This window comes from Euprymna scolopes, chromosome 26, assembly GCF_053919585.1.
Source record: "Euprymna scolopes isolate OS-2025 chromosome 26, ASM5391958v1, whole genome shotgun sequence".
In the NCBI taxonomy this organism is placed as follows: domain Eukaryota; kingdom Metazoa; phylum Mollusca; class Cephalopoda; order Sepiida; family Sepiolidae; genus Euprymna; species Euprymna scolopes.
The window spans coordinates 32,616,097-32,632,845 of NC_136507.1; the positions used below are offsets into that span (position 1 = coordinate 32,616,097).

General features: G+C 34.6%; 1 protein-coding gene and 1 long non-coding RNA gene across 2 annotated transcripts in view; both read right to left on the reverse strand.

Annotated features, from left to right (window-relative positions):
* LOC145247974 (uncharacterized) overlaps positions 1–16,749 on the reverse strand; it is a 536,604-nt gene that overhangs the window by 450,225 nt on the left and 69,630 nt on the right. The gene's annotated exons all lie outside the window — the stretch shown is intronic.
* Positions 6,921–15,265, reverse strand: LOC145247973 (uncharacterized). Its single transcript, XR_013863314.1, has 2 exons — positions 8,031–15,265; positions 6,921–7,998 (listed from the first exon to the last, which is right to left on the reverse strand). It is a non-coding gene; the product is annotated as an uncharacterized LOC145247973 (long non-coding RNA).

A 16,749-nucleotide genomic window follows, 5' to 3' on the forward strand; every position in this document is an offset into this window, starting at 1 on the left:
AAATGGTATTATAAACGTTATAGATCCAAAGAAAAAGTTACTTCAAACGCAAGTGTGACAGACGGTTAGGGCGTCTAAAATAGATAACTGGACGCATATCAAATAAGATATGCCATTCAATCTACGCGATTAGAGATAGAAATGGTATTTCAAACCGAAGCGTAATAGCAGGCCGACAGATGATGTCTTTTACTGTGATGCGATGACGCGCCTGAATAAAATTGATAAAAAACAAAAATCGGTAAAATGTATTTGCTGTTTGTGTTCGAAATTAAAAATCAAGCGAAATAACAAAATAAGTTTAAAAAAAAAAAAAAAGAGAAAAAAAAAACTAATAAAAAATTGAAATCAACAATTGAATCCGACGAAGATGAAAGCAAAAAAAAAAAAAAAAAAAAAAAAAAAAAAAAAAAATGGAAGAAGAAAGCAAATATCGATTTGTTTTTGTTTATTTTATTTGTTTTTTTTTGTTTGTTTTTTGTTTGCTTGTTACTCTACGTTTGTTAATTGTTTGTGTTTCCGCGGATGTTTGGATTTTTTATCATAAGATTGCGCGTGCGCACGAGCGTGCTTGCGCGTGCTCGTGTGTGTGTGTGTACAATCGTTACAGTGTAGGCGTATGTATGTATGCGCGCAAGATAGTATGGCTGAACATATTATGCAATAATACAAGTGTGTGCAAGTGTTCACAAAATAAGAGTGCGTACATACGCATTTTCGATAGTGTGTGTGGGGGGGGTGCTTATTTATACCATTAGGGAGACCCAACGTTGCCTGGGATTGAACGATGATCAACGAATTTTTCACACTCCCATATTTTTTTATTGCCATCGAAACCAGTGAAATCGCCCATTTTTCAATCAAACCGATGGATTGCCTGCTCTAGTTGGGGACTCGTCGCGGTGCACCGGGAAGAAGCTTCACATACCTCCTCGCAGTAACTAAGTTCGCAATATATTATAGTCTATATTGTACTGCACAGAACCTACTATTGATTTCATAAAATTATTTTTAAATTAAATTAAAGTTCAATATGCGGCAATCAAGTATCATGGTGAAATTGCGCTCTAAACAGAAAAATTCATTCCGAACGCGCCCCTGTCATATCACATAACCTACTGTTGATTTTATATCCAGGCCTTTCTGCTTGTGTTATAATAAAGCTTCTCAAATGCAGTTATGGTGTTAGACTGTAGAAGGTGTTAACTTTGGTCAAAATCGGAGTGTTCCTTTTTTAATAGGATTACTTTGATTAAAGATTTAAAACTTATCAGAGGCATTCCGATACAAAACTTATCTAAAAATACTCCCATGCATATCAGGAATATTTGTGTGAAATTAAAAAAAATAAAAAAATCGGATCAGCCATTTCAGTGTTCATAGAGAACGAACTCGCTTGGCATGTGGTTATGTTTGACCCTTTTTCCTAATAATCGATATTGCTACCTCAAGCTGCAAGTCGATTCCAAAACATCAAGGACGTTTAGGGGGTAATTGCCCCCACTCATCGTATCTCTACTCTGGTGGCATGGCGTATATATACACGCAAATTCGTTGTTATACGGACAGTGTACTACTTAATCACAGATGCGCACATACCTACACGGAGAGAACTTGAATGCCTAGTAGAGGAGAGAACTTGAGTGCCTACTAGACAATATCCTCGAGTGTCTAAGGTCTCTCTGTACTGGGGTTTGTCAGAACAACCTGACATGAGGATATTTTTCCCTGGAAGTAAACCCTGACCAAATATCCAAAATCACATAGTATTTGCTGCCCAAATAAGATCTCCTCATTATGGCTAACCCACATTAGCTTTTACGAGGAATGGTGCACCTTCTCTAAGTGATGTTACCTCAAGTAATAGCACAAAGCTGGATACTCCACCAGACAAGATAAATTCTAGCCCTGGAATCCAGTAAGACCAAAACGAAAGATAAACAAAACGAAAATGGTTAATTGGGGAGAGGAAAATTATGTTCTCAAATTCTTTACTAACTCAGTGTTTGAGAGATAAAGAACTTAAATGGAACAAGGGAATCTCACGGACATATATGCAGATCTCTCTCTCTCTCTCTTCTGGCCGAAAACCGATCACATAGATTTTCCCAAATCTTAGTACCCTGTATATCAAATTTGGAGCCTGTAGACAGAAAATTGACAGAGTTATTGCAGTGGAAAATGTTCACAGACACACAGACAGACACGTTCACTTTTATAGATATACTAGCATGGGTGCCTGGCGCCTGGCGTTGCCTGGGTGTTTGGAGGTGTATGTTGAGCAAAACAAAAAAAAAGGGTCATTTTTTTTAACTTTGACATCTATTATGACCCCTTACAATTTGTTTTAGGCTCAAATTGAGTTATTAAGTTAGATTTATGTCCAAGGAACCTATATCTAAAATTTCAAGTGTTTAGACCTAAAATTGTCGGAGGAGTTTGGTAGAGTTCTCAAAGGTCAAATCGTTGAACTTTGACCCCTTAAAAGCCAAATTTCTGGCCGAAAACCGATCACATAGATTTTCCCAAATCTCAGTACCCTGTATATCAAATTTCGAGTCTGTAGACTGAAAATTGACAAAGTTATTGCAAAGGAAAATGTACACAGACACACACACACACACACACACACACACACACACACACACAGACACGTTCACTTTTATAGATAGATAGATATATGAGGGGGGGGGCTGCAACATGTCCCCGATAGTAGCCCCCTACATTAAAGTGGCACTGTACCTTGTTTGGGGTGAAAATTGAATAAAAAAATTTTTTTTTTTAAAATAATTTAGAATTTATATCCGCTCAGCGTTTTGCTTGATATTTTTATTAACTTTATAATATTTTTTAAATGTATTTTTACCTTAACCTAAATACGAAACCTCGGAAGTGTGGAGCTAACCCCTTCCCATTCCTTTACCAAACATGGCAACTTATACACCTGGAGCAAGTCGGGGGTTACATCAACTGAAACGGCTAAAAATCCATAAAAGAACAGTCCATAAAAAAAAATCCAATCATTTGAGGTCTCTAGCACAGCTCTGCGACTTTTAGTGTCAGAAGAAAGAGAAAGCTTGAAAATATGGAGACAGACGGACATAGTGAGTTTTATAAATTAGATTTTCAATTTAGACAAAAAGAACGGAGATCCCCATTGTAGTTATGGTTGCATCAGATAGTTGTATTATTTCTATTAATTGAAGTAGTGTTCTCATCTTTGAGTATTATTTGCACAGCATTTAGGTAATCACCGACCTTCATTCAGGTGTACAAGTCGTCATGTTTGGTAAAGTGTGGAGCTAGAACCGCCCCCCCCCCCTCCTCGCTTTCCTTTACCAAATATGGCGACTTATATATCTAATGAAGGTCGGAGGTTACATCAACTGAAACGTTTTACAAATAACACTGAAGATGAGAACAGTAGTCCAATTAATCTAAATAATTCGAAGAATCGTTCTTTATCTAAAAAAAAAAAAAAATGCAGAACTTTAATCGTCATTTTCTGTTTTATTCAACAAATTTTTTCTCTCTCGAAATATTTTTATGGAAAAATCATTTCTTTTATTGTATGAATCCAAAGATTCTATAGTTGACATTGGTTTCTCTGATATTTTTCTAGTCGGAATTCTTTCGAGAAAGACATCGAATACTTACAGCAGGGATCATGTGAAGACTGCCAACATCCTAAGTAAAGGTGATTTTTTTTTTGAATAAACTGGATTCGAACTTGGAACAACCAGGTCGTCAGTCCGTGTCATTAAACACTTGACTCCCATTATCTGCCTAACAGACAGTTATTATTCCAATAGAAATTTTTCTTTAACAGTAAAAGTTTGATGTAGAAAGCAGTGCAGAATCGTAAGGAAATAACTGTTCACCGTATGATTAAAAAATAAAAAGGTAATTAAAATAAAATATTTTATTAATTTTGGAAACTTTAATTACAGACAGCATTTTGTCATAAAAACGAGGGCAGACGGACAGTCGCTATCCCCTTGGTTGATTTCATTAATTAAATTCTTGTCGCTGCAGCCTTTTTTTTTTTTTTTGTGACATGCTAATCTTCCCCTTTTCGATTCATATTTCTATGGTACATGCACAAATGAACTTCAAGCTCTGGTTCCCCTTCTTGGCAAACACTTGTCTTTCTACCAACACTGCAAACAGCCATCATTTTTTCCTCCGATGTCCCCCTTTTGAGAGTTCTGAAACTTGTAATTCGATTGTCCTCTCCCCCAAAACTTTCTTTTTCACTGCAACCATGATGTTGTTAGTCTCAGTTTTTTTCTATGAATACTATCAGAATTGTCTGATCTATTCCCTGCTTCCTTTGTTCCAGCTCGTTTGACTCTTTGGTCTACTGGTCTTCATTAATTCGTTGTCTTAATACCTCGTTTTAATACAGCTTCCTATTCCATTAGTTTCTTTTGTGGAACTCTCTTCCTGCGGACTATTTTCAAGTCTATCAGTCCTCTTAGCTTCCTACTTCAAGTGGATTCATGCCTTGTCTGGATTTCCGTTGAACACAAAAAAAAAAAAAACAAATGTACCTAAAAATCAAACAGAACTTTTATGAATAAAGTTTTTTTTTTTCCAAGAACTTCCTACCTGTGGAACCTGTTACTGCAGGAATGATTCCTGACAGGTTACAACATGGTAGTTTTTAAGTTTAATGGTAATAATTATCTGTCAAGTCATCCTGTGAATTAATCGTTCGCAATAGTTTCATAGTCCTGTGACATCAACCAACTGAAAACTTAACTCCTATTCTTGAGTGACTTTTGATCTTGGTATATATATATATATATATATATATATATATATATATATATATATCTTCTAATATATAAATAGCTATATGTCTGTCTGTCTCCATATTTTCAAACTCTATCTCCTCCGAAATTAAAAGTCGCTGAGCGGCGCTAGGGGCCTCAAATGATTGGATTTTTTACGGGCCGTTCTTTTATGGGTCTTTAACCGGTTAAAATAGTTTTTACAGGGTCAAAAAAAAAAAAAATGCAAAACATTTTGTACATTAATCTTAGTTTATTTTTAATCTTCAATCAGTTCATCTACGTGTCACGTTGGTACAGTGGTAACGTCACCAGCTTTGAATGCTACAGTTTCAGTTTCGATTCTAGCTGATGGCACCTAAATACTTTTTTTTTTACTTTTGAAATCACGACTCTTTAATAATATATACGAAATGGTGAAACAACACCGAGGATTTTTTAAAATGGTAATCGCTTGAGACAAAGCATGAAGCCACTTGATGTAAGGATCTAGCAAGAATGAAAGGTGATTATCGCAAAGCCAGAAGATGCCTATTGACCTTTGAAAAACCAAATCTGTAGATAAGAGGAAAACAGTCAGCAGGAAGAGAGTTCCATAAGCCTACAGAAAGAAGATACTGGAATCGGAAGTTGTATTACAATGATGTATCAAAACAAAGAATTGATGAAGACCACTAGACAACGAGTCGAACAAGCTGAAACAAAGGAAGAACAAAGGAAGAACAAAGGAAGAACAAAGTAGAGAATAAATCAGACAATTCTGGAGCTTGGTAGAATTTGATTATTTAAGAGGACGGCTCAATAAAAAAATTTGCTTACATTGAACTTGAAGATGACCATGTTGTACTCAGTTGAGAAAATAGCCCATGGTATCATGCTCCACAGACAAGTAGTTCCTTGGAAAAAACTTTGCTCATGGACGTTCTGTTTAGTTTTAAGCACACGGAAGAAGAATGAGGAATTTGTAGAAAGGAAAACACAAGATGAATCTCATTCTAACATTAAATAACAGCTTTATTGAACATCTTCGTCAGTAGGTTCATTTAGAGAAAGGGTTAGTCGTTAAGAGTTTCTGTGTAGAGACGTTGATGATTATACAGGCCTGTTGAAAGAGAAAGAGTCCAGTTTCCCCCCACTGTTTATCTGTGCCTAAACCTAAACGTAGATTCTATGAACAAAGCTTCTTTCTTAGAACTGCACACCTGTTTTCCTGCTTTCCACTGACTACATTACGGTCGTGTTCAAGTCCAACGTAAACAAATTCTTAATGAGCCGTCCTCTTAAGTAATCCAATTTACCAAATTTCCACTGCTAACGATTCCTACGATATTGTCCCATTGACTACCGTAAACTCATTAACTCTTATCCTTAAGTGGACCCCGGGCCGGGCATAATCATGTTGACACACCGGTTCCCGTCAGATCACCGAAGTTAAGCAACGTTGAGCCTGGTCATTACTAAAATGGGTGACCAATTTGGGAAGTCCAGGTGCTGTATGTAGGAGGACGTTGACACCTCCCTGCAAGAAGTTGCAAAAACCATACGTCATCATCTTCCCTAACGGGGATATACATGTGACTGGGGACCGCTTGTGAATTTCATACTCCCATGAAACTTCCTCCTTCGGAGGAAGCTGGTTAAGCCCTGAATAGGGTTGGTGCTGACTGCACACACACACACACACACACACACACACACACACACACACACACACACACACCCCGGGCCTTGATAAGAAAAAGTAGCCCCATGGTATAGTGTTCTACAGAGAAGCAGTTCCTTGAAAAGAAACTTTGCTCATGCATGCTTCATTTAGTTTTAGGCACACGAGAGAAGAAAGGGGAATTATTTATAGTGGTTGTAGGTAGACGAGTTTTCGTTGTGACTGTTTTACTGAGAAACTAGCCTTGCTTTGTTATGTCTTTGTGTATTTTGTTTGTTAACTGCATCTACCGGTTCATAAACACGGCTTTATTTCCAAAATAGACTTCCATCGTAAAAGATAATGGAAAACGAATTTTGAGACTTGCAATTATTATTGCTTTCTTTTTGTTAATCCATCCATTGCAGGCCGCAAAACAACGTAAATTCTATTTCAAGTCATGAGATTTGTGGGGGGGGGGGTTATTGTCATCTTTGTACAATGTTTTAATATTTTGTGTTAATTACTTATTTTATACAAGAGAGTCACCATTTATCAAGGCCCGAAGGACACTCGAGGAAAAGGATTAATAAATGTACGGGGGTAATTTAGTAATCGTTAATGGTGTAAATTGGGTAGAATCTGATTATTTAAGATAACGGCTTAACAAGAACTTGTTTACATTGAACTTGAAGACTACTATATTGTAATTGGCTGGGAAGCAGGCCAATAGAGCAGTGTTCCACATGCAGGCAATTCTAGGAAAGAAACTTTGTTCATGGAATCTGCATTTAGATTTAGGTACAGATAGAGAGCAGGGAAAATTGTTGATACTGATTATAGCTAGTCGACTGATTTTTTGTGAAAGTTTGGCAAAGGAGACCATGGAGCACAGACGAACACTTGCCACGAAAAAATATGATATATAATAACACAATTAAATACTATAAATTATAATTTACAAGAATTTATTATTCAACAGGATACTTAAAAAAAAATATTAGGGTTTCCTTAATCTGGGGAGTTTCAAAGAATGAATTCTTTTCTTTAGGGTAAAGATATTAACAAAATAATTGTTATAGGGAAGCTATGAATTTGCTGATACTGGCATAAATTGAAACTGCATTATATGAAAACTAATATTTATATAGTAATCCCAATCAAATGAAAAAAAAAATCGATACAACCAAGATAGGATTTGGAGGTTGAAGAACACAAAAACTGTATGATCATTTTTCATGGATTATTTATGCTTAAAAGTTTGTGTGAAGATTTCATGAAATGCAGAAACTCTTTACATTAACCATTTTTTTTTTTTTTTTGCAAATGTCTCAGATGTTCCAACAATTCTTATTCTTCCACATTGCCACCACTCCGCAACCCCTCCATCCTTTCACATTTTCATCAATCTTAACCCCCTCCATCCTTTCACATTTTCACCAATCTTAACCCCCCCATCCTTTCACATTTTCACCAATCTTAACCCCTCCATCCTTTCACATTTTCACCAATCTTAACCCCACCCTCCATCCTTTCACATTTTCACCAATCTTAACCCCCCTCCACCCTTTCACATTTTCACCAATCTTAACCCCTCCATCCTTTCACATTTTCACCAATCTTAACCCCCCTCCATCCTTTCACATTTTCACCAATCTTAACCCCTCCATCCTTTCACTTTTTCACCAATCTTAACCCCCCTCCATCCTTTCACATTTTCACCAATCTTAACCCCCCTCCATCCTTTCACATTTTCACCAATCTTAACCCCCCTCCATCCTTTCACATTTTCACCAATCTTAACCCCCCCCCCATCCTTTCACATTTTCACCAATTTTAACCCCCCCCATCCTTTCACATTTTTACCAATCTTAACACCCCCATTTTTCAAATGTTCACCAATATTAATTCCCTCCTGTCTTTTCACATTTCACCCACTCCAACTTTCCCCCATCCTTTCACATTCCCACTACTCCTACCCCCATTCTCGTATTATCACATCGTTATGCACCCCACCATTGTTATCCCTCACATTTGAAATTTAATTTTTTATAATTCCTATCCTTCTTATTCCTAATCAGTGACCACAACTCAAAGTCCCTCATCCTACCCCTCGCGCACACATCTCATGATTAACAGTCAAAAATCATTAGAGGATCATTGAAGGTGCCTCACAAACTCAGTCTTTATTTAAACAATAGAAAGACAAATAAAAATGCCAGAATCCAAACCAGAAAAACATAAACAAATATTATAAAAAAATTAATGAGAATGTTTTTTTTTGTTTTTTGTTTGTTTTGTTTTTTAATTTTATGTTTTAAGAAATTAATTTAACTACATTTTTGTTTATATCTAATTTTCTGAAATTTTTCTGGAATTTTTTCGAAATCTATTTTTAATTTTCAGTTAATTTTTTTTTTTTTTTCTAACAAGACGAAGAGAAGACAAGCGAGACAAAGCAAGGAACGGAACGGCAGTGCAAATATTTGGAGTCGAAACAGAAACCGGAAACAAATACCAGAAAATTTATTTTCTTATTTATTTTGTAGATGCATCCTGGCATTTTTGGGAGAAGCTTTGGCCTTCGATCAGTCTGTGAAGCTTCTGTTTGGAATAGAATTTTCATTGGTCTGTCAACCTTCAGTATGAAGTGAAATTTCCATTGGTCTGTCAGGCTTGTTTGAAATAATAATTGCCATCACTAAGCCTTCATATTGAAGGAAGATATCTTAAATATGAATCCTTTTTATTTTTTTTTAGGAATTTAATGTTTTTTCATTTTTTAAAATTTATTTTTGCTTTGGAATTATTTAATTGAAAAATTTATTTGAATTTTAATTTGATCTGATTTTAATGTTATGTTCTCCTGCAAATGTATTTTATTTTTTAAATGTATTTTTTTTTATTTTTTACATTTTAAAACCCATAACAATGTAAAGGATATTTCAAAATGGCGTCCGTACGCGCGAGTTAGATCTATTATTGAAGAAAAGGAACAATTAAGTTTTGTTAAATATCTACATCTCTCTCTCATTCTCTACCTTTCTTTTAACATACTCTAGTTTACAATACAGCTATCTATAAGAATCACCCCCCTCCCGGACTCACGCATAACCTCTAACCACATTTTTATTTTTGACTTTTTATTTTTAAAGGAGTTGTTCCAAGTCACCATTTTATCATTCTACCTTTCACTCTCTTATTCTATTACTCTCTCTTTCGATCTCTCTTTTCATTCTATTGCTCTCTCTCTCTCTCTCTCTCTCTCTCTCTCTCTCTCTCTCTCTCTCTCTCTCTCTCTCTCATTAATAACTCTTTCTCTTTCGATTTCTCTTACTATCACTCTCTCTCATTTCTATCTTTCTATCACTCTCTTTCCATCTGTCTTTCTTACTATGACACTCACACACATTCTCACTCTCTCTCCCACTCACTATCGTCATGTCTCTCTATTACTCTTTCTTACTCTCTCACGCTTGTTTAATTTAAGTTCCTATCAATCTCTATCAATAAGTTGCATAGAACGTCAAATTCTCAATATTTCATTGATGTGCAGAAAAGGTTTGAAACTCGACCAAGGAACTGTTTACGCTGACTTCAATGGTAAAAACGTTGAAGCTCAATTTCTTTGGATGAATATGAAAATAATAAGCATCCACCCAAAATAATGCGCCCACAACCCACAGGACGTTTCTTCTTTCCTTTCTTTTGGCATTAACACAATTTCCACATAAGAATGATATGAAACAAGGCCAGAAGGTGGGGAAAATGAGCCAGCACCTCTCAAAAAAGTGGGGAAGAGAACTTTGAACCTTTTAAAAATTGCCTTAGCAGCCACATCAGCATTTCCTGATTAGGGAGTCTCAGCCAGTCAGCAACAAATTAACTTCTCTCTAAAGAGGGAAGACAAAACCTGGAAGGGTGGACCTCCTAGGACTTTTTTTAAAAGGCCAAAATTCTCTTCCCCACGTTTTTTTTTTCTTTTGAGAGAGGTGCTGGCTCAGTAAGTAAAAATAAAATAGATAACCCCCATAATTTATTATACCATACCTGTTCACGTTGAAACACTTATCACAATATTCTGTGGATCTATATTAAAAAACCTTGTTAAACTTATTTTTACTTTCATCATATTTTGCTTTGGTTTTGATACCCCCGAATTCAAAGCTATCTCTTTACAACACTTCCTTTTCATAACCAATCATACTTTCATAAATCAGAGTCCATTTTCTGTAGGCTGTTTTTGAACCCAGTCAACGACGGGTACTTTTGCTAGTATATATATATATATATATATATATATATATATATATATATATATATGATGATTGCAACGTCTTGTCAGACGAGTGCCACTCCCTCAGGCATTTAAAATCCATGAGCCCAAATGCCTGAGGGAGTATCTATACAAATATGATGTTACAGAGTCTTAGCTTTGTACGACAGCTAAGTTTCTCTCTCGGTTCAAAATGTTGAGATCCAGCAACAAGCAAGAGCAAGATAGCCAGCAACAAATTAAACTGCAGACCAGCTTAATGCGGGTAATGGTCTTCCGCTTTATGGTTTTTTAAATCAGAGATTTGCTTCTCCTAGAAAGGTTGCCTTCACCACGGCTTACGGGAGCCCTCTCCACCCCAATACACATATACACACACAAATATACACGGTATATATATATATATATATATATATATATATATATATATATATACCAGGTTAAAGGTATTCAAGAGTGATAACTAATGAATTTTAAGGAGGTTAGTAAGAGTGCTCAATAAAAGAGGAGCAAGGTATGCTTTTATTAATATAAACAAATTTACATGGTTACGACACTTGATATGCTAATATTTCGAACAAATGGTCGGTTAAAACCAGAAGTCCTCGTCAGGCGATTTAACAAATAGTTGCTTCCAACAAAAGTAAAAAAAAAAAAGGTTTTAAGCATTAGTTTCTTCTGTGGGAAGCAATCATTTATTAAGTTGCTTAATGAGGACTTCTGATTATAACCGACTATTTGTCCGAAACATTAGCATGTTCAGTGTCACAACGATGTAAATTCGTTTATTTTAATATATATATATATATATATTAAATGAAATCTCAGCAAATCATTTCTTCTTAAAACAAAAAAACATTGTCATGTTGAAATATAGCTCAGTGGTAGAGCATTCGACTATAGATGAAATGATCCCCTGTTCAAATCCGGATGTACCTCACCATTTTATTTTAATTCTTATTAAAGAGTTCAATTTATGAGAAAAGAAGATTTACCATTTAAAATCGCCGCAAATCATTTCTTCATTTGCATATTTTAAAACTAAACATTAATCAGAAATAACTTTTCCAGGGCATTCATCGTCAAGCCCAAATATCAGCTGACATGATATTGTAAACAAACACAGACGGAATTTGATGAACAACATTATCATTATTTATTTATTTTTTTTTTAATGTTTTGTGAATTAATCCCTCGATCAAATCATTCCTCGTAATATATAATATTGAATAGAGGATTTATTCTATAATAATAATACATACGCAATCTGCACAAATTAAAATATCATGTTTAAGCGTATTGTACGACCGGGCAACGCCGGGCGTGCAGCAAGTAACAGATAGTATTTTTATTGAAAAAAAATAAATAAATAAAAATAGATAAATTTTCTCACATATACAGAAGAGATGTTGCGAGTTTGTCTCTGCTTTATCGTTATTTTCATGGAAAGTGTTCGACTGAGCTTCAATCTATGGTCCCCCCCTCGCCAAACTTTCACAAGAAACACTAGACTAGCTGAAAACATTATCAATAATTTTCCCCACTCTTTATCTGTGCCTAAACCTAAACATAGATTCCATGATCAAAGCTTCTTTCTTAGAACTGCACGCCTGTGGAATTGTCTTCTGTTTTCCTGCTTTCCAGCTGTCTATAATATGGTTGTCTTCAAGTCCAACATGAACACATTTTTGATGAGCCGTTCCACTTAAGTTAAAAAATTTACCGAACTTCCATTACTATCGATTACTATATTGTCCTTTTGACTACTCTACACTCTTTAACCCTTATCCTTGAGTGGCCTATCGGCCTTGATAAGTGGTGACGTTTATGTAAAAAAAAAAAAAAAATGTGAGAAGATTTATCCATTTTTTTTATATTTACCTTGAAGATATTAGTCTTTATGTTTTGTTTATCGTAAGTTTTCCAATTTGAATTTATTCGTTTATTACACAGAAAAAAGGGAAGAAGTATTGCTTAGCAACCGAGTGTTTGTATATTATCTTCCCATCCTCATCTCTTCACCTCTATCATCTCAGTATCTCATTTGTTTGTTTTTTTTGTTAGCTTTCTCATCTCTATATCCATTTCTCTTTCATCTCTTTTCTTTATATTTATCTTATCCTGCAACTTTTGTTCAAATAAGTGTATACGATTAATCTGTTAGGTATTGTATCTGGATATTAACTGCCAACAAAAAAATAATGAGTTGATGTATAACAAAAAATGAAGCAAATTCATTTCTATTTTTCCCCCCTCCCTATTTCACAACCTTATCTCTTTCTCATTTTATTAGCTCCCCCTCCTCCTTCTTCTATATTATCTCTTCTCTCCCTTTCTCTCTCATCTCCCCCTCTCTCTTTTTTTTTACTTAAACTTCTCGTTTTTCTATCTCAGCTTCTTTTTTTCTCTCCCCATTTTATATCTGCTCCCCTCTCTTTTCTCTCCCCCTTCTATCTCAGCTCCTTTCTTTCCATTTACTATCTCAGCCCTCCTTCTCTTTTTTCTCTCTTCCTATCTCAACTACCCCTCTCTCGCTTTCCTTTCCATCTCAGTTCCCCTCTCCCTTTATCTCTACTACCCTCTCTCCTTTCCATCTCCGCTTCTCTCTCTCTCTCTTTTCTTTCTGTCTCATCTCCCTCACTCCTTTCTCAGCTCATCTCTCTTCTTTCTATCTCAGTTCCCCCCTCTCTCGTTTTCTATCTCGGCTGTTCTCTTTTCTCTCCCCTTTCTATCTCATCGTCCCTTTCTTTCTTTTTCTCTCCCTCTCTATCTCAGCCCCCTTCTCATCCTCCCAACAGTACACCTAACGTTGGAGCAAGAACAAATATGGACAGAGATCATACCAATACGCAGAGTTGACAAAAAGATTTCCATTTCCTCTTCCCCTCCCCACCCTCTATTTCCCTCCTACCATTTTTACCCTTTACCTGCTCCCTCCACCACCACCTCCACCATAAACCTCTTCCGTTCGCCACTACCGCACCGGGCCACCATTTCATTCCATAATGTCTTCTGCAAAGGCTATTTATTGCCGCCCTTCCAACTCTCAACTTAAAAACTTCTTCAGAATCTGGTCTAGCAAACAATGGCACCAAATCAAACGAGACATTTTATTTATTAGCCGACATGCACACATGAATGTGCAAGAGAAAAAGATGGAAGGAGTAAAAGAAATGAAAGTAAAAGAAAAAATGTAATGAGAATTTTTTTTTTTTTTAAGATATAAAATTAATCAAGAAGCTTCCAGAAAGGGTATAAAAAAAGTACTGAAAATATTTCTAGCAAAGAAAGAAAATGTAGAGTAGAAATCTGTAGAACAGATTCTAAAATCTAAAAATGGAATAAGGAAAAAAAAGAAACCTTTTGAAAAGAAAGCATAAAACCTAATAAAGAAATTTCAAGAAAAGAAGGTGAAATAAAAATGAAAAGAAATTTCAAGAAAAGAAGGTGAAATAAAAATGAAAAGAAATTTCTAGAAAAGAAGGTGAAATAAAAATGAAAAGAAATTTCTAGAAAAGAAGGTGAAATAAAAATGAAAAGAAATTTCTAGAAAAGTTAAATGAAAAGAAATTTCTAGAAAAGTTAAATGAAAAGAAATTTCTAGAAAAGTTAAATGAAAAGAAATTTCTAGAAAAGTTAAATGAAAAGAAATTTCTAGAAAAGTTAAATGAAAAGAAATTTCCAGAAAAGTTAAATGAAAAGAAATTTCCAGAAAAGAAGGTGAAATAAAAATGAAAAGAAATTACTAGAAAAAGTTAAATTAAAAGAAATTTCTAGAAAAGGTGAAATAAAAATGAAAAGAAATTTCTAGAAAAGTTAAATGAAAAGAAATTTCTAGAAAAGTTAAATGAAAAGAAATTTCTAGAAAAGTTAAATGAAAAGAAATTTCTAGAAAAGTTAAATGAAAAGAAATTTCTAGAAAAGTTAAATGAAAAGAAATTTCCAGAAAAGAAGGTGAAATAAAAATGAAAAGAAATTACTAGAAAAAGTTGAATTAAAAGAAATTTCTAGAAAAGACGGTGAAATATAAATGAAAAGAAATTTTTAGGAAAAATAAAAATGAAAAGAAATTTCTAGAAAAGGTAAAAAATAAAGAGAAATCTCTAGAAAAAGTTAAGTTATGAAAATAATTCTAGAATAGGAGGAAAAAAGGAATGAAGAAATTAAAATCTCTAGAAAAGATTATAAAATGTAAAAAAAATCTCTAGAAATGGTAGAAATAAGAAATCTCTATAAAATATAGAAGTAATAAAAGATATCTCTAGAAAACTAAAATGTAAAGAAAACTCTAGAAAATAAGTTAGAAAAGTAATAAAAAATATCTACCAAAAAATAGATAAATAAAAATTTTAAATGACTAAAAAAAAAAAAACAAAGAATAAAATAAAACTGAAATCAAAAGTAAATGTTTAACAAATAAAATAAAATCCATAATTCTACAAATAGATTGCAAAACAGACGATGTAAGAAATTCATAGTGGCCCAAGAAAAGGAAAATCAGTGTATCCTTTCTTTTTAGGTCATTTTAAATTAGTCTCAGATTTGGAAAAATATGTTGTTTTTTTTTGTCTTAATTTGTCAGCACTTATTACGGACGAGAGATCATCTGCGCACAATTCTGAATATTCCTGCGTATTTCCTTTTTCATTTTGTATTTTCGGTTTAAAAGTGAATCTGTCGAAATAAAAATCGGATCAGCAGAATCTTCACGGTAAAAGGCAGGATTTTTTTTTTTTTTTTTTTTTTTTCATCCTAGGCAAAGCTCAGTCACCTTTTAGATAGAATAACTTAATATTTTGGCTAATATGATATTCTTGGATTCATCTCTTTCGAAAGACTTTCATTATATTGGTATTTATTTGCTTCCCCCACGAAAGAAAAATGTGACACAAGGTCGGTTTTAATGTGGGGAAGACTTCCATTATATTAGAAGCGACTTTGAAGTCAGAACACATAAATGAATACAAAACCTTCAGAAAGTCTAAGTCTCTCTCTCTCTCTCTCTCTCTCTCACCCCCCCTCTCTCTCTCTCTCTCTCTCTCTCTCTCTCACCCCATCCCCACAAATGTAGAGAAAATATTTCTGTCTTGCACATACATCAGTTTTCTTATTACACATGCACAGATTTTCAAATTACATACACACACTTCATTTTACACATAAACACACATATCATATTTGGTTTAGCGTTCATTTTACATGCCGCCATTTTTATTTTATTTATTTTACATGTTTTTCAATGATAGGATGATCCCATTTTTTTTTTTTTTTGAAGAGGTGGAGCGTGATAACATACGTACGAAGATGAAACCGCTTTACCTTATTACTAGGTACCTGGCGTTGCCCGGTATTAAATGTAACGTTAAATTCCTTACCAAAAAAAAAAAAAAAAAACCAGGAAGAAACTGAGACGCACACGTGAGTAATGTGTGTGTTCTAAACCGTTCACTTCTTTCAAGTAAAAGAAAATACTCGAGCTGGGATCGAAACCAAAATCTAAAGACAGCCAGTTAAGTACGATAACAATTAGCCCAACTGAACACGATCTCCAAAAGGTGTCTTCAAACCTTTTTATTCTTAACATAATGTGAACAATTAGCGCATGTGCAGTCGTGAAACAGTTAACAATTAGCACATGCAGTCGTGAAACAGTTAACAATTAGCACATGCAGTCGTGAAACAGTTAACAATTAGCACATGCAGTCGTGAAACAGTTAACAATTAGCACATGTAGTCGTGAAACAGTTAACAATTAGCACATGCAGTCGTGAAACAGTTAGCAAACAGATAAAAATCCGACAGCCTCCATGTACCAATTTTTCATTTTTGACCCCTTAGCAGCTCTATTTTTTTTCTGGTTGAAAAAGTTTCCACGTGTCTGAATACCCTATATACCAAATTTCCAAACTGTAGATAAAAGTTCGTTGAGTATATAGGTTGAGGTTTGTCCTCACACACACACACACACACACACACATTCTCACTTCTAGGTTGCTCTGGTAATGTGTCATGTTGGGTCATTGTGAATCGTTGGA